Source organism: Cygnus atratus, chromosome 3 (assembly GCF_013377495.2).
Source record: "Cygnus atratus isolate AKBS03 ecotype Queensland, Australia chromosome 3, CAtr_DNAZoo_HiC_assembly, whole genome shotgun sequence".
Classification (NCBI taxonomy): Eukaryota; Metazoa; Chordata; class Aves; order Anseriformes; family Anatidae; genus Cygnus; species Cygnus atratus.
In genome coordinates, this window is record NC_066364.1 from 112,518,634 (window position 1) to 112,540,262 (window position 21,629).

Sequence of the window (21,629 nt, forward strand, 5' to 3'; positions counted from 1 at the left end):
GTTAAATCTAGGACAAACAACAGCACCTTCTAAAATGCCAATTGCAACCCAGCAAATATAATCCCTGCTTCCAAACCTTATTTAATATGTTCAGTATGGTTACTGGTTGATATGGTTCACATCTGATCAAAGACTAAGCAAAAGCTTTCCTAAGAGAAATATTAACATTAAGCGCATATTTCCAATTTCCAAGTAAAAGACATATATAATACAAAATGCCCTAACCTCCCTCTCCCCAGGTTTCTGCCACCCAGACGTCATACATGCAAACAAAACAGGTGGAACATGAAGATGAACCAACACACCAACAAAAAACACTGTCAGCAGAAGGCAGTAAGAAATGTCAACCGTGCCGCATGCTTGGGAAATTTTAACAAAGCTGTTGCTGATGAACGGCTATAAATATAAAAGAGTAATGGGACATTAACAAGAACAAGAGTCCTTAACCACAACAGAAACATTGCCCGAATGGAAGAATAAATATAGCTAAACATTGGTTTTGATTCACTAGTAATTTATAGGTCTTGTATCTTTGCAAACATAACTAATAGGAGCCGTAAAGACAATAACAGTTAAATATGTATTACTATAAGTTCAAAGATCAATAATAGAATGTTAAACGGTCAGCATGCTTAAAAAGCTTCACGGTATCTAAAAAAACCAACAGAGCAGTTTCTCCTTTTCTTGGAACCATACAATCTGAGTGAATTAGGGCCACGCTAAATCACAGTTTCTTTGCTAAAAAACACGAGGAAAACAAGCCTTTGAAGAATGAATGTTGCATGTAATTTAGGTATGAACAATAAGTATGATATTATTATTAAGTTAATAGCAGGGAAAGTATCAATAATAAACTATATGCAGCAATTTTTGAATTCCCTCTTACATTGGGGGGGGGTGGGCAAAGCAGATCCTGTTTTCACTGTATGATAATGAACTGGCACAGGACAACCCACACAAGCCACATGGAGGTAATTTATTTGCTGTCTGTTATCCTTTAGCCGTCTGCGAGGTCTGTTGCTTAAATCAAATTACCAGGCACTGTGTGAATTATAGATCACTATTACATACCATTACACCCAAGTTGGCCCCCACCGTGGACAGGAGCTGTGACTCACAGCCCAGAAGGGGAGAGATGATGATTTGCAAGCTAGTTAGTAATTAATAGCTTCTAATCAGCCGGCCTGATTACTAATTTGGTGATCCCTACCTAACCTTTTCCCAAAGATGAAATAGCTAACAATATCACTGTTTAATACACTTCTGATACAATGCAGTTGAATAACAAACCAGTATAATAAAACCAGCTGATTGCCTCCATGATCAAGTATTAGTCCCTTAACCTCTCTCTGCTCACCTAGAAAATAAATTAAAAAGCATGGTTTCACTAAAAAGTGCATGGCTTATGAGCTGTGTTTTCCTGGAGGAATAAATTGGTGCCGCACTGCATATCTGATTCATAGCTCTGCTCTACCTAGCTAAAGCTAGCTTAGTTTGAATTACAAACAACTGAGACTTGGTGTGTTATTCTCCCCGCAGTATTTAGCTGTCAAAGATACTGATCTAGAACATGCACTGTTATTTAGCCTTTTAAAACTTTCTATAGCTGTCCTCCCAGTGAAAAACAAGGCTTGCTGTTTCAATGCTATCCTTCCAGCTCCCTGAGCTTAACCAGGCTTTGTCTGGCAAACGGCAGCTGGTCCCGAGCAGCTCAGGGAGGCGAGGTCACCCCGACCCGCAGCTAAAGGAAAAAAACCACCTGCAGCGAGGACAACAGTCCCTGACCACATGAGAAGCCAAACTTAGGCCCCTGAGGCAGGGCAGAATACCCCAAAACGCACCTCCTCTCCCGCTGTAAACTACCTCAGAGCTCATTTTCCCCACTGGGGAGCATCACTGGCTGCTCCAGGGTCATTTAAAACACCTTGCTAGCCACCGCAACAGGGAAGGGCTGCCAGGTAAGAGACAAACCAATAGGGGCAGGGAAACGCTGCAAGCACATGTGGAGATGTTTGCCATCCTATCAGGTGAACACCAAATACCCGTGTGCTTTCGGACACAGGGCTGCTCAATAGCACCTCATGAAGTGATGCTCCGGAAACGCTTCCAGCTTCTCAGACCTGCTGAAAAAACTTCTACCTCCAGGATGTACTCACATGCACGAGTAATATGGCATTCCACGCCCCAGCGCTCAGAAGTGTCGGTGGCACTGCTCTGTCATTCAGTGCTGTGAAGTTATTGATGTCCTAAGGGACCGTGAGATGCTAAAAACACCACCAGCCCTTTGCTTTGGCCTGTCCTGCCGGAGCACAAGAGACTTCACAATTATACTCTGCTGTCTGCCAAACTACAAAAAACCCACACAAATATCAAGCATCAATTACACGTAAATTTTGTTTATATACCTTTGTAGCTATTCTACTCCTTCAAAGCATCATGGAAAGGAGACTCATTTTACAAAGAAATAGTCCAAAAATAGAAAACTTTCCACAGTATTTACTGAAAGTACTAACATCAAGTGGCATTTTCTAACTTTTTTTTCCTCTCTACAGATCTTCATTGGAAACTTTTTATTTCTTCCACACAAAAGCTGCTTCTTCCAAGGAACATAAAAGAGCAGCAACAGAAGCAACCAGGGCTTAGGGCTTCCATTACCACGAGTGTGAAATAAAGCCATTTACAGGGCTAGACATTATAAGCTTTTTCTCTCTTTCCCTTACCTCCTTCTTGTTGTCCTCTTCTGAAAACAGTGTATGAATGGAAATACTCTAGTGCCAGAAGAGACGTCAGCTAATTTTGTGAGGAAATTCATCAGCCAACACACTTATTGTAAACTGTATTATTGGGACGTCAAGCAACTAAATTTTACATTGCAACCACATAACCACTCTTAGAACCATTTATTTTACGAATTTTATTAGCAATGTATGCCTTAAAAGACATTCTCTGATATATTCTCCCATCAGCATGCCGAAAATAGCAGCTATAGAAATTTAAAAGGACTTCAGTCTTTCCGATGACTGGAACTAACAAAATGCACAGCACACTAAATGAAACAGTTCTGCTTGATGAAGGCTGCAAGTTCTTTGAACAGTGAACCAACTGGGATTCAATATTATAATTCTCAATCATATAAAACACCATGATGGACAGCTCTGTCAAGCTCATTAATACTAAAGCAACTGCTCATAATTGCTCCAGGTTTCAACCTCTAATTAAAGCTAAGTGGAGAGATTTGCATATAGTAAACAATAGAAGTTCCTTGCAACCACACTCCCAGAGGCCTTATCAGCTTCACAAATACAATATCATTAAAACTTGAATGCTAATTACGGTTAATTTCTCAATGCAAATAGGAGTAATTCACTGGATATTTAGGTCTTTCTTGTTCAGACTTAGCTCTGTAGTTTATCTAAATGCACCCTAGACACTTACCAAAAATAACACAGCAGGAAGAACAAAACATTCCATCACTCTCCCTTCTTCATCAAGTTTAATTAAATGATGTCAAATGTTATCAAAAACATTCAGATAAATTGAGTAAGGTAAATCTATTAGACTTTCTCCATTTGTTCAGTTTATTTTGGTAACAACGAAAAAAACAATTAAAAATATTTGAGGCTAAGCTGCTGCGCTCAACATTACCTCAACAGCAAGACTTTTCACCACTATCGCTGTTTTTAACGATACCTATATAATGGCAAAAACAACAACAAAAGTGTGGAAGTTGTGTCTGTTGAGAAAACGGAAGATACATTAAGGCTCCTAACAATAACACTCTTCTGGTGTATCTGCAATCTCTCCTTCAACCTTCTGCATTGATTATAAGAAAAAGAGGGAGCAGGGGAACAAGGCAGCACAACACATTTCCCTCACAACACAGCAGCAAGCACTCCACTGGCCCCAAGAGCCAAGCTCCAAGAGCCAGCTAAGGAATGAGCTCAGAGAGCCAGCCTGCACGCCCCGGGACCCTGCGAGCACAGAGGACAGCGAAGCACACACCACCAGGTTGTGCCAGGCTCACGAGCAGCACCAGGGAAATCACTCTTGCTTGAAGACACAGCTCCGGTGCTCAGCAGTACGTGCAGCAGCGGTACATACCATCCCATTAGCTCAGGCTTTTCCCACACAGCTCCTTCAGAGAAATCTGGAATTTTCTCCCAGCTGCTTCATTTCACATCTCCGCGTGGACTCAAGTGCAAGTTCCTAGCATGGAGTGACGAGCCACCTAAGAACAGCTCATCCGCAGCTACTGTAAAACTACTAACACAACACTGACAATATGACAACGTGGCTAATTACTGACTCTGGATGTACCAGCGAAAAGTTAGCTTTCTTCCCACTGCTACGAAGACTGCATGAGTCAGGTTATGATTTCCAGTGACAGTCCCTACTATTTTTACATGCATACCTGCAGACTTGCTCACTCCTCCAGCCCACACCAGTTCGGTAACAGCTGGAAAGTGGGTAATTAGGATTCAGCAATACCTGTTTCACAACAGCTGTTTTGTGCATGGAAAGGAGTAAACTTGACTTTCCCTGTAAAGAAATACTGACCCCGTGTGTGACCCACAGAGCCACAAAGGCACCCCTGCCACTGCATTGCCTAGAACCTCTTCCACTGTTGTCCCAGCCTGCCTCTACCAACACTGCATCTGCCTACCCACTTTTCCAAAGAAAAAAACCTCCAAATCGCAGTGTGAACATCTTTACGTGGTCAAGCATTGTCTTTTCCCCTTCTCTTTCAGAGATCCTTCATTTTGCTTCTTCACTACCCGCTCATCCTGGCCTTTTCCATATATGCTGCAACCTTGAGGTCACCTCCTAGGACTTCTCCCAAAACTGAGCTGTGGTTTTACCCAGAATACTTAAAAACAAACACACACACAAACCTGACACATTCTGTCTAACTTGTCTCTTTCCAGTTCTATGGTACTGTGACTCAAACCCTTTTCTGCAACTAGATCATTTATCTAATGAGATAACCTAATTTTGTCTTTCTATTGCATTATCTTTCACTCTTTCTGGTCTGTTAGCAATCCCATAATCAGAGGCCCTTTAGATTTCATTTCCTGTCCCCTCAGGCTTGTCTTTTTCCATGCTGGACATGGCTACAGGGCTGCCTCCAAAGTTCAGTGAGGCAAGGCTTTCACTCTCCCTCAGCTACACAGGGCAGGACACGCAGACCACACTTCCTCTACCAGCTCTCAGCCATCCTTATATACTGTCATATTGCTTCAGTAGGGAAAAAGCTTTAAAACAAAGGAAAAACAAAGCGAACATAAGGAGGGGCTTAGTTCTCCATGCACACTGTATTACCTGCTGCAGTTTATGAATCTGGAATCCATGCAAGCCACACACCGTCCTGCAGACAGAGTATCATTATGAACAAGACAGAGCTACTCTTGCATTTGCCCTCAGCACATATCCAATTATTACAAAGTCCTCCACTTCTGTGGCTTTGTCTGTCACTGCTCCTTACAGCAAAAATTGCCTACGAGATTTCAAAGTATACCAGCATTTTTGTCTTTTAAATTATTACTTTGCTTAAGCCTTTAATCATTTTTGTTACAGTGCGCTGATTGGAAGCAGGGACCATCAGCTGCAGTAAGCGCATTTAAATGGCTTGCAGCAACAGCTGAGCCCTTCTGCAGTGAAACCCCAAGCATATGATGGTTCGTGTCAAATTCAGAATAAAAAGGTATAGGAATCCACAGAAATCTTTCTGCAAAAACTTAAAGTTTTTTTTGCTCTTCTACCACAGAACACCGCCGCACTTGGATTATTTTCACTGATGACATTTTCTGATGTGAAGTTGGTGACGAGCGATGTACCAGAACGCTTACAGAGCCCTCCCTTCTCCAATCTGTGATTTGATTAATTATTGACTGCAGTCATTATGCCAACTGAAGACATTTTGGGTCATGAGAGTTTACATTCACACTCTAAGATTTACTCCAGACACACAACATGGAAGCTCAACTCCATTTGCTTTGGCCAAGGCCAAATTTTCATCTAGAACAGTTGGGAAAAAGAAAAAGCATGCGATCAGTCTATTTGGAAGTCAAATAACTTCATATTTTTGTTTCTGTAAAAACAAACATTTCCTCATGTGTACCTTAGCAATTGCTCAACACCATTGTGTTCAAGAGCCCTTGAAAGGTTTTATTGCTCTTGATAATACCTCAGAAAAGGTTAGTGGTATAGCCACAAGCCTACTCTTCACCATTAAGAGAACCTGTTGCATTAAGGGGGTTTGATTTTTTTCAGAATAAAATATCACAACAATGGATTCTGAAAGAGCTTAATAAACATACTAGAAGCACCCTAGAAAAAGCTACAGAAAATAGGAAAGAGGCACATTGCATGTGTTCCCTTTTCCTACAGGTTCCATACGTTCAGAAAATTTACCAAATTAAAATTTATTCTTACTCCTAAACTAACTCTCATTTGTCATAAACTTAGCTCACTGGCCCTAAATCCAGTTCTTTCGGGACAGTGCTTTCCTTGATGCCCACAGAACCCAGAAGATTTACAACACGAGGCTTTCCTGAGCCATCCAAGGAAAAAGAAAAACCACGATAGCTAACAGTCTAGGGGCACAGAGGGTTTCCAAAGACCACCTCAAGGCAAAGGCCTGGACACCCACTCATTACAATTAGAGTTTTTTTCTCAATACAAAACAGTTCCTCCCACTGATGGAGAGACGAGGATATTAATAGCACCACTAGCATTTACTAATTACTGGAGAAGCACTTAGTCTTGATCAGCAGCCATTTCTCTGTAATGAAATTCAATCTCTTTTGCAGACCAGAAGACTCTAAGATGAGAGACAAACATCTCAAGCAAGGTGAAAACTTCTCTACTGTCACTGTCCCATGAGCCATGCTCACACGACATACCAAGGTGAAAGATGCAGGCACAATGAAACAGCAGCCCGTAACTCTAAGGGCAGTGTAATTAAGTCTCACAAGCCATATATTCATAATATAATACATGGAATGGTCAAAGGGCCAGCACATCAAATAAGCTTTTAGGAAGTCTGAGTTCAGCATTACCAACAGAGGCCACTAGTCCCACTGTACCTCAAAAGCACTAAGCATCTGTGTGTAATTACCACTCTCCATAAGCATTCCTACAATTTGAGGCTTGCCTGGGGTTTTCCAAGCTTGTATTTTTCAAGCTTTTCCTGAACTATGCTTAGGTTGCATTCACTCGCAAGTATTTCTGCCTACTCTCTATCCTCCGCTTCAGATGTCACAGAAGAAATACGTGCTATTCACAAATCAGAATATGAACACGGGAATTGTTACCTTTAACTAACAAAATCAGCCCAAGATATCTAGTGTTTTATTTGGCTGGAAACACTTATATCAAGCCCAGATCATTATTTCAGTACTAGTGAGAATTAAACTTTGTATTTTATACTCCGAAGCCTTTTCTAGAGCCTGTCATTTAACTAAAACCTCCCCGACACTTGTGTAGCATTTCATTATTCTCCCCAAACTACCTCATAAAGACTTGCAAGGTGCATGCGTTTGTTTTATAAACCATCTCAGCTCTCCCTCCTCTGGCAGGACTAAGTACGAGGGAACCAGCAGAATGTCATTTTGTAAAATGATGCTTGGCATATTTATTCAGAGAAGTCCTGTGCTTGGGGAAAACGCAAGGGCTGGCTTTCTTAACAAGGAGATAATAAAGAAAAATGGTTTCATTTACTTAAAGTACATCTGCACTGCAATGGAAAAGTAGGATGATAAATCGTACTAACACATTCAAGCTACCCAGCTCAGGGACTACAGGTGGTGCAGCTACAGCAGAGCTCTGTTTGGTCCAGGTTCTTGAGCACAGAGCCAGGACAAGGAGACTTTGCAGCTGGGATTGACTCTCCGGCCATCACAACTGCTCTGGAATCAGCCTGAGAACTTTCCTACCCAGCTGAAACATGCTGCAACATCTCTGGAGCCCCATGGGAATTTCCATCTGCCTTTATATTAGGAGAAACTGGGCCACTTAAAACCTCACTGAAATGCATTCATCTCAGGTTATTTTGTTACACTTAAAAAGTTACCAAAAATCATGCCAGGTAAATACTTTCACAATTAATATCTATTGTCTGTAGTCCCCTTCAAACAAGGATAGAAGCTCTGGATTAGGCCTTCCAAAAAACAAATCCTACTTAAGCCAAATTCACAACAAAAAGGAAAAACACCCACCCCCCCAAAAAAATAAATAAATAAATGAAGGAAACATACCACTGAAAGCTCGTGCAAATGGTGATGAAAAATACCAGCAGTACCTGCTTTTAATAACACATTGTTAGCAATCTTAATTCAAGTCAACAGTGCAGCAGATGATTTAGCTCAGCATCCTTAAATTTATCAGGTGGGCTGGTCCCAACACCTGATTACAAGCTGTAGTCACACCAGTAGCATCAGGCCTAAGTAGAATTAGCTGTCATTAATGTCAACTTCTACAGGGAAAGTCCTGAAATGAAATATGATGGTTATACACCCTCTCACATTGCAACTTTAGGCATTTAAATGAACCTATGTCAGACAGCATTGCTACCTTGCAGTGTTTTTTTGTTTAATTTTATTTATTATTAAGTAATATGCTTCTTGGACTGCCAAATAGTTGGTGGTCTAATGAAAAAGATTTTTTTTTTTTTATGATTCCTGTTATTAGCACATTTTTTTAATTTGAATTTGTCTAGATATGGTGCTGTAGGCTTGTTCACTTTCCTAGGAACACAGGAAGCTGCATTGCCTGACCTGGTGAATTATAAACCTTCAGATATTAATACTGCATCAAAAAATTCAGCTTATATGCCACCATCCTCACCATTGTGCCAGGATCACAGAGACAAAAAAACCGCATGAGATAAACAAGAGAATTTTTATGCATTTGCTGTTTTAGTTAGGACTGCATACAACTTTGCATCTATATAATGCAGTGCTCTTGGTTCAACTCAGCAGCTCCGATAGTCAAAGCCCCTTCGTAGCTTTTCAGAGGATTAAAAAGGGGGTAATAATGAAGATACGTGAAAATACAGAAAAAAAGGGAGATGGAGAGAGATTAGGGAAATGGATAAATAAATACCCTATAGAATTTAACATTATAAAACACATTGTGAGGGATCAAAGAAGGGAAGTATGTAAATACTTAAAAGGAAAAAAGCTACAGACAATAACACACATAATGACTCAAGATTGCAGTAAGTAATAATATGATGTTTGGAACACAGTGTTTGTCTGTTAAAGACAGCAAATACAGTACCACAGTTCGTAAACAGGGGATTAGAATGCAAGGGAGACATTAATTCAGCAGAAAGAAAGAAAAAATGCCAGTTTGAAGAGTTCTATTTGTCTTGAGCTTGTCCTTGTCACCAAACTTTGTCTGTGTATTTGAGATTGGAAGAATAGCTAAGAAAAGGTCAAACAGGAATGCCTGTAAGTAGCAGCTGTATGAAGAAATGCTTTGCACCACTGCATATTTTGTTTGGAAAATAAAATTCTGAAACGCAATGATCCAGTTGGCAAAGCCACTCAGACAAGGACTTAGAAAGGACATAAATAAGGACTAAATAGGAGATGGAGGTTTAAGATCAATATCAAAAATATTTTGGTAATCCAAAATCATAAGCAGCAACGTGTCATCCTTCTGCAGGAGGCAGGCAGGCACAAAGCTTCGTGTATCATGCAAACACCCAGATGTTCAGCTTCAGGGACATGGCAAAGGGGAGACATTTCATCTCCAACGTGCCGAGATAAAGAAGCATATTTACAGGGGTGGCCAAGAGGAATCTAGGTCACCCCAAAACAAAAAGCACAATGAGTTTATATTAAACTAGCACCACCTGCTTACAAGCTGGGAGGATTAATCCCATCACAACTATGCCAGTAACATTACCTGCACAAAGCCCCTCTCTGCTTTGCTTGGGGAGGGACCAATTCCTCAGCAGGGCACACCAACAGGTGATGGATATCAAAAACTTGCTGGGCTTCTGCTCTTACCTTCCATATATGCTCTGACACACTTGCAGCTTTCCTCTTTGCAGGGGAAAAAAAAAAAGCCGTGGTGTGAAGAACTGCATGTTAATCAAAATACAGCAGCAGGATCACGTGTTCAAGGAGAACATGTTAAGGGATAATCCTGCCCCAACACTATTCAACCTTTCTGTTCAAACTATTTCATTTGGTTTGAACAAAAATGATCATGGTACATCTACTCCTCTTCTGGAAATGCACAGTTGTGTGCAATTGACGCAGATAAAGATGTAGCTAATAAAGAATTAATCCAGCCAGTACATGTGAGAGAAAGCTCAGAAATGTGTGACAACTCAAGGAAAAGCTCACCTAGGAATAGGCTGACTTCTTTCCTTAGAAAAACATCTGCAATGTAGTATTTTCTACATTCCAATTCAAAATAAATAAATAAATAAATATATATATATATATATATATAAAAATAAGACCACTAGTAAAGCTCAAGAAAGCTGTAGTCTACAGAAACGTGTTCTAGTCTTATAGTTTTAGTTTAGGCAATCATTTCTTAGGAACAGAAGAGAAGAGAAAAATAATTCCTTTACCTGTAATTACCTCAATTTAAAAATAAACTCTCTCCCCCTCTCAGGAAGTCTTCCTATGGCAAGCCACAGTAAGTCATGCTACAATACTTTTTTTTTTTTTTTAGTTGTTTCCTTTACCACAAATACTAAATTTGTTATATTTGCTTTCATCTGAGCTATGAACAAATCTCGAAATCCTAATTGGCAGACATCACTAGGATCTGATAAGCAGCTCAGCTTTGACAAAATAAGTCTGCTTAAACTGTTTACTTCAATATAGACTGCACACACTTTACACTTGGTGAGAACAATTTTTCCAATTAAATATTTCATCAGAACACAATACTGAAGTCATATTATTTCAACTAGATTGTTCAAATTTTACTGGTTTTACAGGGTACAAGCCTAAAAAAATTAACACTATCATCATACCAAAACAATATTAACAAATCTCAGGTAAGGGTGCAATTTTTGTAGTCAACTACTAATAATTGCTATTTCTTTATGCGTAGCTATGACACGATATATCATTACTGTACAGTGTACATGGCTCAAAGTGATTATTAGCCATACAGGGAGAACACATTTAATGAGCTGGCAAATAAGGCTCATGGAAAAAAAGCCCCTTCTGTTTATTTTTTCAGAACTAATTCACAGTATATTTATTCTAATCCGAAATAGTTATCATGCTGCAATGTAATACATATTTTTAACCTCTCTAAATATTACAATGCCCATCCGATACAAAAAATTATTTGTGCTTTTAATTTTTTATTCCTTTGCTTTATCTTAGCTACGTAAATATTGTAATGTTCAAAGTGATCATTTTTCTAATATACTATTTGAAAATTGGACTGGCTCATGGGAAGAAGCAGATAGAAATTTCACACTATAATTTTTTGTACAGGTAAGTGAGGGCAATGTTTAAAGAACAACAAATGGGATATACAGAAGAGTCTTGAAATTATCAGATGAAAAATGTCAAGTGACAGGGACCTGGAGAGCACCACGCAGTGCTAAACCACAGCATCGCACATTCTTTTCCCCATCATTAAGCTGGGGGTGAAAAAATCTGATAGCGACAAGCCACTCTCTGCCAGGCAGCCCTTCATACATTTGTAGGCATCTCAGAGGGTACCTCCAGCAGGAAAACCTGTGAATGAGCAATTTGTAATTCCACCAGAATTCAACTCCACTTCTGATGGAGACAGTCACTGTGGTCCATGTCAAAGAATTTGACCCTGTTGTAACTATCATTTTCTATTACTGCTCTTGCTGTGAATCCCATGAGTCTTAACAGGGATTACACCTTCAGACTGTCCTTATGCAGCAAATACAAGCCCTCCAAAAGAGCCTACAGACTGCAAACACGACGACAAGGAGAAAGTCAATGGAGAGACACAAAACAATGCCTTCGCACAGAGCCTGATAGCCACAGCTACAGGCTTTGTTAGGAATTTGTATGCACCACCAACTTGTACCACTAATTTCCTTTACCAGGACCTGGTATTCAAATGTGGACAAACATCTTGAGTCCAGACAACTGAGATTTATATGCAAATAAGAATTCCTCTACACTACTTTTATAAGCTTTCTTTTTCTCCTTTTTCTATCAAAATGAAGATTTTTCAGTACAATTTCCTCTGGACAAACATAAATCCTCCTCTTCCCCTGAGCGTTACGGAACACACTTTCCAGCAATCCCCAGTTTTTACGAGCTGTCTCTCTTAACTAGCATCTTGGTCCACTGCCTGACAGATTTGTACTTTGTCCTTCCCTAATGAGACAGGTCCTCAATTATCAAACCAACAGGCCATGTTTCTAAAAAGTTTCAACCTTTTAAGCACAGGATTCCCACAGGGTGATGGGTCAATTACCACACTTGAAACCCACCACATACACAAACTTGCAAAATTTATTCCTTGACAAGACATTTCCTTTTTACTCCTCAAGTTCAGTTTTTTAAAGCGTCTATTCCATGTTTCAGTAGACAGAATCAAATCAACCAACCTTTCTCCCTCTTTTCCATCACAAAATCACCAATGTCACAGAGCAGCTACATCACCATCACAGAACAACCAAATGAAGAGTCATGACATAATGCAACCTGTTTATTAAAGCAGAGCCATTATTTCTTTATACTACCCTAGACAGCTGTTCGTGGGCAGACCAGTGGGGTGGAAAGGCTACAGTGACTTTGTCTTCGGCTAACGGCACTTGGTGCAGTACCTAAGCTCCAGCATCGTGAGACCCATCTGGTGGCAGGAGTTCGAGCACTTACTCATTTTGGGGCTGTATTGTCTTTGTGCTCAAAACATTTCTAAACAGCTGGTAGGGGAAGAGGGACACACAAGTTACACAAGTAACTTGTACGTGGAACATTATTAAAAAACAAACTTGTGACTGACCTAGGTATCCCGCCGAGCTGTCCCTACCACTCTTGATCATAGCAAAAAACAAACAAAAAAACAACACCATAATGTGTTTCAAATGTGCATCAAATTAAAAAAATCTGCTTCCTCTAAGAAAACATATACAAAATATGTAACTGCACAGTGGCAGAAACAAAATTTAAATGCCTAATTTTTCAAAAAAGTGCATGCAAGCCCCAAAAAGGTTTTTACATGTGCTATATGCACACACCCAAGGCTGGTTATCTTCATGTCTGCACAAAACCCTTTGTGGTGAGCAAGATGGGTAGCGAGATAGCAGGAAATCAAGTGCATTTATTTCAACAGGAAAACTGTTCCCAGCAACACACTGGAAAGACAGAAGAAAAACTGGCAAGGAAATAGAAAAAATTGTGCAACTATGTGACCAAAACAATACCAATACAAAAGAAGCAAAACTTTTTTTTTTTTTTTTTTAAAAAAGGAGTTCTGTTGGTTTGTGACAAAACAATCCATCTCACTCTGCATTGCACAGCCAGCTTTCACAGCACCTAGGCTACCTGCCGATTTCCACGAGGCTGCAGCAGCCTTGCTGCTGGAGCTCATCCTTTTGGCTTTGGCAACCCTTGGGCTTTTAGCAGCAGTTAATGTGTTAAAAGCCCAAGTTTAAACAAATGGTAGCAGATTGCCCACATGCAGACCTTCAGCTCAGCCAGTAACAGTGCTCTGCACTGCTTTCAATATGCCTAGATCAGAGATCATTTACACAGGTTGTAAGAACATCTTTGGAGATCCATGAACCCAAGAATATGATTACTTTGACCAAGAACCCTTTCCATTTACCAGCTAGCTAGGTCATGTCAGAGGGTGCATGTCATAAAGATGCAATCCTTTACTTCGACCCATCCCAAAACATCTAGAACATCACCGTTCATGATTCAAACCCTTAGAGATGACTTGAAGTCATTTTCCAATCTTGCACCTAAAGAGACAATAAACAGTCAGCAAGTGATGGTACCCCCAACTTTGGTACACACATTTGCTAAGTCTCAGCTCTACTGGAAATCGCTTCTGACTGTGAGGTATCTTCATTTTCCCCTTCAGCCAAAGCACAAACCCCTCGTGGAAAATATTTGTCATGCTAACCCTTTAAAACATACACTGATGGATCCATAATATTCTTACACAATTTTCCCAGTGCTTTACCATCTTTCCAACCAGGAAATTACTCCATCATTGACCTAGAACTCCATTCCTATCAATTCAGACCATTACTTCTTGTCCTATCCTCAGACAATTTGTTAACTTTTACTCTTCAGCAGCCTTTCATCCATCAAAATTTATCTTCCTCTTCTCACCTTTAGACTTCTCTCTAGATTAAAAAAATATAATTCATTCTTTCACTATTTTTGGTGCTGTTTCTAGCTCCCCAATCATCCCTGGCTGAAAAACTGTCTCCAGTTCCCCAAAGAGGACATAGCAGAGCAATATGTGAACTTCATAGGCCTTATTTGTTCAAGTGTCAACACTATAGCTGCTCCTTTCTTGGTTTTCCCCACAACACTGACTCACTTCTGATGCATGCCCCACTACAAACTCCAGCTTATTTTCTGAGGAACCTCGGACTGGGGTTACAGTCATTCTGTAACCTTTCTTCCTTTAATAAGTACCTCCATTTAGGTGTGACAAATTACACTTGATCTTGTTGAATTCCACCCCATTTAATGAAATCCTTATTGAATCACAATCCTTTTTCTCTAATCTGCCAAGATCACTTTGGAATAAATGGTTGGGAGAACATGGGATAACTGACAGCAGATTCACCGTGGGTTAACAAAAGCAGGACTAACTGTAGCAATTCCTATATCCAAAAGATCATAACCTCCTGAACCAATGCAGATGTATAAAGCCAAATTGGTTATTTATGGCCAATTAAAACCAATGCAGCAGCTTTAATTTTAAAGACATTATCTGAAAACTATCTAAGAGGAGAAAAAAGTTAAGCAAAAAAGTAGGGCTGTTTGAAAATGTAAGATCAGTCCTATGATAAGCTTAGAAGTTAAGCAAGTGTTTAAAAAAAAACCCACAAAACAAATTAAGTGGATTTATGATCCTGCAGAAATTTCCTTCCAAACAACTCTTCTGCTAGATGGATATGAATCTATATCAGAAAACCAGATGATAAAATAAAGTCAACCTTTAGGAATTTCAGACTTAACTCATTGCTATGGTAACACTCTCAGCAGGAAATAAGTTTCCTTATAATAAAAAATAAAAAAAATTACTTGACTTTTCCCTAAAACATAACTCTACATCATGAAAGAACAAGACAGGTACAGGCAATAATGTAAAAACAATCTGTTAGACTGATCCTTTATAGCACCCCATTCCAAGTGCCTTTCTACAATTCAAGTAAAATCCCTATTTGATGAATTTCATAGTTTAGAAAAGGGGGGGGGGGGGGGGGGGGGGCGGGGCAAGAACACTCAATGTTCAAGAATGATATTAAAAGTTTAAGTCCATGGGTTATAATAAAAGATTTGGGCATGACAGTGGCTATGTGTCTCCACTGAAATGAAGCTCAAAGACAGTGTACCCTATCAGAAGGAGAACTTGCTTGCAAAAGTAAATACAAATACCAAGAATATGACTACATAACTGCGAAGTATTTTTTTAAATCCCTGTCTATATGTGGGAACAAATATCTAAGGCAATTAAAAATACAGTTTAGTTATTTCCTCAAGAAATAATCCTCAAATAATACCTCAATTTTAAAGCACTACATATGCACAGCTAGTAATATGCATTGTGTACACTGACTTCAGACCCCAGATATGGATGCATGATGCAGATTTCACAAAGCACATTCTGACCTTGCAGAGCATCCTTTTGTGTACTAACCACAGCCCCAGGGCAGCGCGAGCACCCAAGGCCAGGAGAGATGCCTGCCCTCCCAGAAGCAGCCTGCCATTGCAGGTCAGGCTGCTGCCAAACAACTGCTCTCCCAAAGGAGCATCTTTTGCATTCACAGCACAAACATACAGGCAGAAAGACAGGTGGGTATTTTTGGCTGTGTTGGTTTTTGGTTTTGTTTAATTCAACAGCAAGCTAATCTAGCAAGGCTCTAGAACAGCATGATCTCTTCCCCATCTGACTCTAGGGATCCAGCAGAAAAACTTCTCCCTTTTATATCTAACCCTGTCAATACATTTGCTGGTGGTAATGAGGACTCTTTTGACAGCTCACAAAGCCTCATTCTTTGAGGATTTCCTCTCAGTCCCACATTAGCTGTAGTTCTCCCTATAGGTGGAGGTCACAGAGTGTGGTCTAAACTGGGATACTTCTTGTTCAAGCTTTACAATCGCCCCTGCCAACAAGAAGTAATCCCAAAGATGGCACTGCTGAATGCAGTCCTGAACAGAGCTACAGCCCCATATAAAACTTCTCCCTTTCAGTAGCTGTGGCAGAAGCAGCCTGTCTTTTGGTTGAAGACCAGCACTAACTTCCTTTTTCTACAAATGCACTAAAGACATTTTGACTTGGGTCCCACCCACAATAATGCATGACATTATTATTCATTATTATTTAATTCTCTGTGTAGTTGAGAAAGTTTCTCTAACTACAGCTTTGACTGACCTCGATGGATTGAGATTTTTCAATCACAGGCAAAGCCTGAATGAAGTACATGGCAGGGAAGCGCTCGATGTACAGGCAAGTTCCAGGGTACCGAATGGCTTCAAAGCAGCGTATGCAAAGTACAGCAGAGCAGGAGATCCTCCAAAGTCAGAACACACCAAGTAAATAATCTCTAACAGTGTGTAAACATCGGGCCAAAATAATCCTTCAAAACAGCGATTACAACTCCCCTGGTCTGCCCAAGCTAATGATTAATTGGCGTGTAAGACTCTTACAGAGGAAAAAAGATACAGGCAGAACAGCTATCTATTTGAATGTTTTTACCTCTGCTCCTTTCAGAGATTTGGTGCCTGTAATGTATTCCTAGTCTTTCAGACAGAGGAGATTTAATTGATGCAGCATAGTGTTTTCTACTAATGCGTTAAGAGACCACCAACAAAAACAATTTCTTACATTATTAGGAAATTATTCTGTACATTTAAGGAACTTAATTTGCTTAAATGCCAATATTTACTCCTAAAATAAACTCCTTGTATGACGTTAAATATTTTTCCTCCCCACTGAACTGTAACAACTTAAGTGGAGATAAACAGAAACAACGCATTAAGTATCCACTTAACCAAATGGCTGTATATGTAACAGACTCATCCAGTGCAAAATGTTCATCCATGGCCAATGAACAGTCAGAATAGCATACATGTCCTACAGCGGGCACAGCTACATCAACAAGTGCAAAGGCAAAAGAGAGGCATGGTTTGGGGAATGCAGGATACCAAGTACACACACTTGGGTAACATAAAAGCTAGATGAAGTAGCTGACCTTAAGGAAACTGAAAATAGCTGATGCAACACTGGAAATTTCATATTGAGCGTAAAGGGTTGGGGGGAAAAAAAAAAGAGGCAGGAGACAAGTATCAGGGGCTGTGATTTCTCTCTCTGCAATTCCATGGACGATCAAATTTGATCCTGAAACTCCTCTGCCATAATGGATATGCAAATTCTTACCCATGGCTGGACTGCTGGTGAATTATGAACCTTGGCAATCATGCTGACTGGCATTTCATTATACTCCCTCATCTCATTGCTGGTTTTACCCATCACATCTTTTTTATACACTGAGATAACAGCATTTTCAGATGAGATTTCAGTGCCCCTTCAAGAGTTCGCACAGAGGTGCCCTGATCCATGCCTGGAAATCTCAGGCACTAACACAACTGACATTATTATCAGCTACACCATTTAACTGTCATTTTGTCATGCACACAGTGAGACTTTTCTCTCTCCCCCCCTCTATAAAGCTGCATCTCACAATTTGCACGGCATGTCAAGATCATGGCAAGCCTCTCTTCCTCAGGTGTAAGATGTATTTATACACATGGGTACAGTTAGGTTTGAGCTGTTCAGAATCTTATTCCTGTTCTCCCCAGCCTGTTTGGAACAGAGACTACAACCTCCGTGACATCCATCATTTCTCTGTAGGCAGCTCAACAATATGTAATACCGAAACAAAACAAGTCACTGCTCTAAGTATATCTAATTTGAGGCTTATTATTCAAGACCATTTCCTCATTAAGCTCGTTTTCCACTACTCTTCTGCATTTGACTGTTTGTGAACTGGGTTATTTTTCCCCACCATATGCTACCTCATCTTTTCCCAAGCTGAGTTACTCTGTAGCTGTCAGCTTTGGTTCTGACCTATCTTCCACTGAAGTGAAGGCAGAAACTCCCTTCTGGAGCTGTAGCGGATGCTAGATGAGGTTATATTCGCAGTCTCTGTAATCAATTGTCATCATATATCTCTGTCCTTTTCTAGTGTTTGCAACACTGCCTAATGTAGCATCATTTGTAAATGTAATTAATGAGCTGTTTATGTACTCTTCAAAAATCATTAATAAAGATGTTAAATTAAACTGTGCTTAGCGGTGCACCCTGAGTCACCCTGCACACTTCTGTCCAACTTGATACATTGCCATTCATCACTACTCCTCATTCATAACGCCTCAAGCAATTCTGAATCCTATGACACGATTCACATTCAAAATGGTTTGAACAGTTTACTTTTTTTTTTTTTTACATTAATTCCTAGACTTGCTGGTTTTTCTATTTTGAAGATGAGCAACACATTCACACTGTTGCAATCTCTTAATGCCTTCCCACTTGCTATGAACTGTTTGTGCTCCAATGCTTTCAGGCTTAGCTAATTCTTTTAGTGTACCTGGGCTTGCTATCACCAATTCCTATTGATGTCAACAGCATACTGCTTCTACTCGGGACCTATTACAAAATTCTCCTGTTTCCTCTTGCCCATCCACATGCATTTCATTTTTAAGAGGCAACCAAAATTTGCCATCACTCAGCACATCTGATTTTTTCTTCCTCATTTAACATGGATAACCCTTTTCCCCCCAGTTTATCTTGTTTATCTTCTCCTTATTGCAAATATATCTGATGCCATAATCCAGTCCACGCTGGAGTTGCCTGTTAGAGTCAAGTTAAGTAATTCTGTTCTCTGTAACAGCTCTCTACAAGCATTAAAAATCTGTGTTTTTTTCCTCCTTTCTTCTCCCTTCTCTTCAAGTCTACTATATTGGATCTTGTAAAACCCACTTGCACTTTGTATTCTTCTCTTCAGGCTTGCAGTAATCTAGCGCTCCTTAATTGAATGAATTATACATCTTAACTTTGCTCCAGGCTTGATTTGTTCATTAGGGTAGACCCTCAAGTAGCCTTTACTTCCCAAAGCATCACTGAAATCACTGGACTTTGGGCTTTTCAGAACAGCTCACGATCTGTCATGTGGACTTGAAAATCCATATTGCTTGCTAAGCTTCTTAATGCTGGTGTGAATGAATGGCTCTTGGCTCCTGCTCAGCCTGTGCAGCTGTGTCCTGAAACTCTGGGTGTTGTGTATTTTTTTTTTTTATTTTTATCTCAAGCAGGTGCACAGTCAACAGCTCCTAACCAGCACGGAAATAATCCGTGGATGATTTCTCCCATGGTCATTTTTTCTTACTGGAATATCAAGCTAGTTTTTAGTGAAACCCTTGAAAGACTTGAGTAGGACCATTCCTTATTATTCCATGTTACATACAAAGCTACCACGTATAATGTCCTAAAATTACAGAATCCCTACAGATAGGAGCATTACTAGGCATTGACCAATGCCCGGTGCCGTTTTCTTTTTAATTTCATTATCTTTCTTTGCTCACATCATTTAATCTCTCCCCCCACCTCACTAATCTGAATGGCCCGAAAGCAGCATGTATACCCAGAGCCTGAAGGCAGGAACAACGGTGCATGTGGGTACAACAGCACAGAGACCTTACTGCCTCCAATGTGAATCACAGCAGAAGAAAGAAATGCCCATGTGTTTAAACAGTCCTGGAGAAAATTCAGAACATCCCCAGATATTGCTTTCCATTCTAATTTACGTACATAGCGTTAAAAGAAAAATACAATCATAATCAATTAATAACTCTATTTGATATCAGCTTTCTTTAGTAGCTGGATAATGACAAAGATAGGGCTCATTGGGCAAAATGTTGATAAGTATAGAGAGGATTTTATTAGCAGGAAGAGCATGAAGAGCACAGTTTGCTCCAGAAAAGAAGAAATATTCAACTGCTTTGGCTCAGTAGGCCATATGTAAATTGGGCTAAAATCCTTACGTCTCACATGTCCCTCTCCTCGAAAAACTTTTGTTTTCCAGTTTAGGAAATTGTGTTATATTTTTTTATATTATATCGTTATGATATATTATTTAATATTATTAAATTATTATAATGTACTAACATTTTTATATGTCAATAGCTTTCCCTTACAGGATATTTCACCCTATTATAACACCATTTGTCCAATTAACATTTTTTAGATATAGTTAACATTCAAAGTTGCAAAAAACACACATGCTATCACACAAACATAATTCACTCTTGGCAGCAGATTTGACAGGTAGTAGAGTTCAGCTAAATTAACCTAATGATGCATTGCTTGATAAAAATTCTTTTCCGCAAGTAATCTGAACTTGAGTGCCTGGTATTTGTGCCGCTGCAGAAAAATCAAAACACTGTATCACTAGATCAACATCAAATGAATGCATAGAACCCTGGACTTATCTTCCTTTCTGAGCAAAGCCTGATCTTCAGGAAATAAGCTGTACATCACTACCATAATTACATACAGAGACAGAATACATTATCAACAGCAAAGTCCACTTAGCTAAAGAGTATTTTTTAACTGTTCTAAAATTCCACCTCATAAAGCTCAGATTGCACTATAATTTCCATAACGAATGGGGAATTAGCTGCAGAATTAGGGGACAGAGTTAGCATACATGTAGACATTTAACTGTCTATGTTACTTTCAAGCTGGATTACTTCGCAGCTAATTTTTTTTTGACAAACAAAATTTTATCAAGCCATAGTATAGCATGCTACTGTACTTGAAACAGTTACAGAAACAGTGTTTTCCTTTCTTACACAGTTGGAATAATTTTGTTTTGATTTTTTCCACCAGATTGCATCCACCTACTCCTTCCCAAATCTTGCAGTAATAATCTCCCACTTCCCCTAGCTGGTCATTTATTAAGAAATGGTTTCTTTACAGCCTCTCTCTGTACACTGTAGTTAAGGGCAACACGATATTTAATCATTGCAATGAGAGAAGATAGCTAAAGAAGGATTCTTGACTGTTCATGACAGTGAGAGTCCCCTCCATGCAGGGATTTTATTTCACCCAAATAATTTGTGGCCAGAGCTCATGGTGTGCCAGGTTTGGCAACTTTGCATCTACATTTGCCATGCTTCTGCATGGACATCCCCTGCATGGGACAGGCTGGGGGATGCACACACTATGGCACGGGGACCCACATGAAGGCTACACCACTTTGCCCCCTTCCACCACCTCCCCATCAGTCTCTGCTAAGGCCACCTCTGCTTCACACGCACCTGAGCAGAGCCACAGGCACACATTTGGCCCTCTACACACTGAACTACTCACTCGTGTGTTTGGCCTTTGAAAATCTGGCTTTTTGA

At 39.8% G+C, this 21,629-nt stretch overlaps 1 protein-coding gene across 2 annotated transcripts in view; it reads right to left on the reverse strand.

The window, feature by feature from the left end:
• Positions 1-21,629, reverse strand: part of MACROD2 (mono-ADP ribosylhydrolase 2) — an 861,356-nt gene that overhangs the window by 340,216 nt on the left and 499,511 nt on the right. The window lies entirely within an intron of this gene.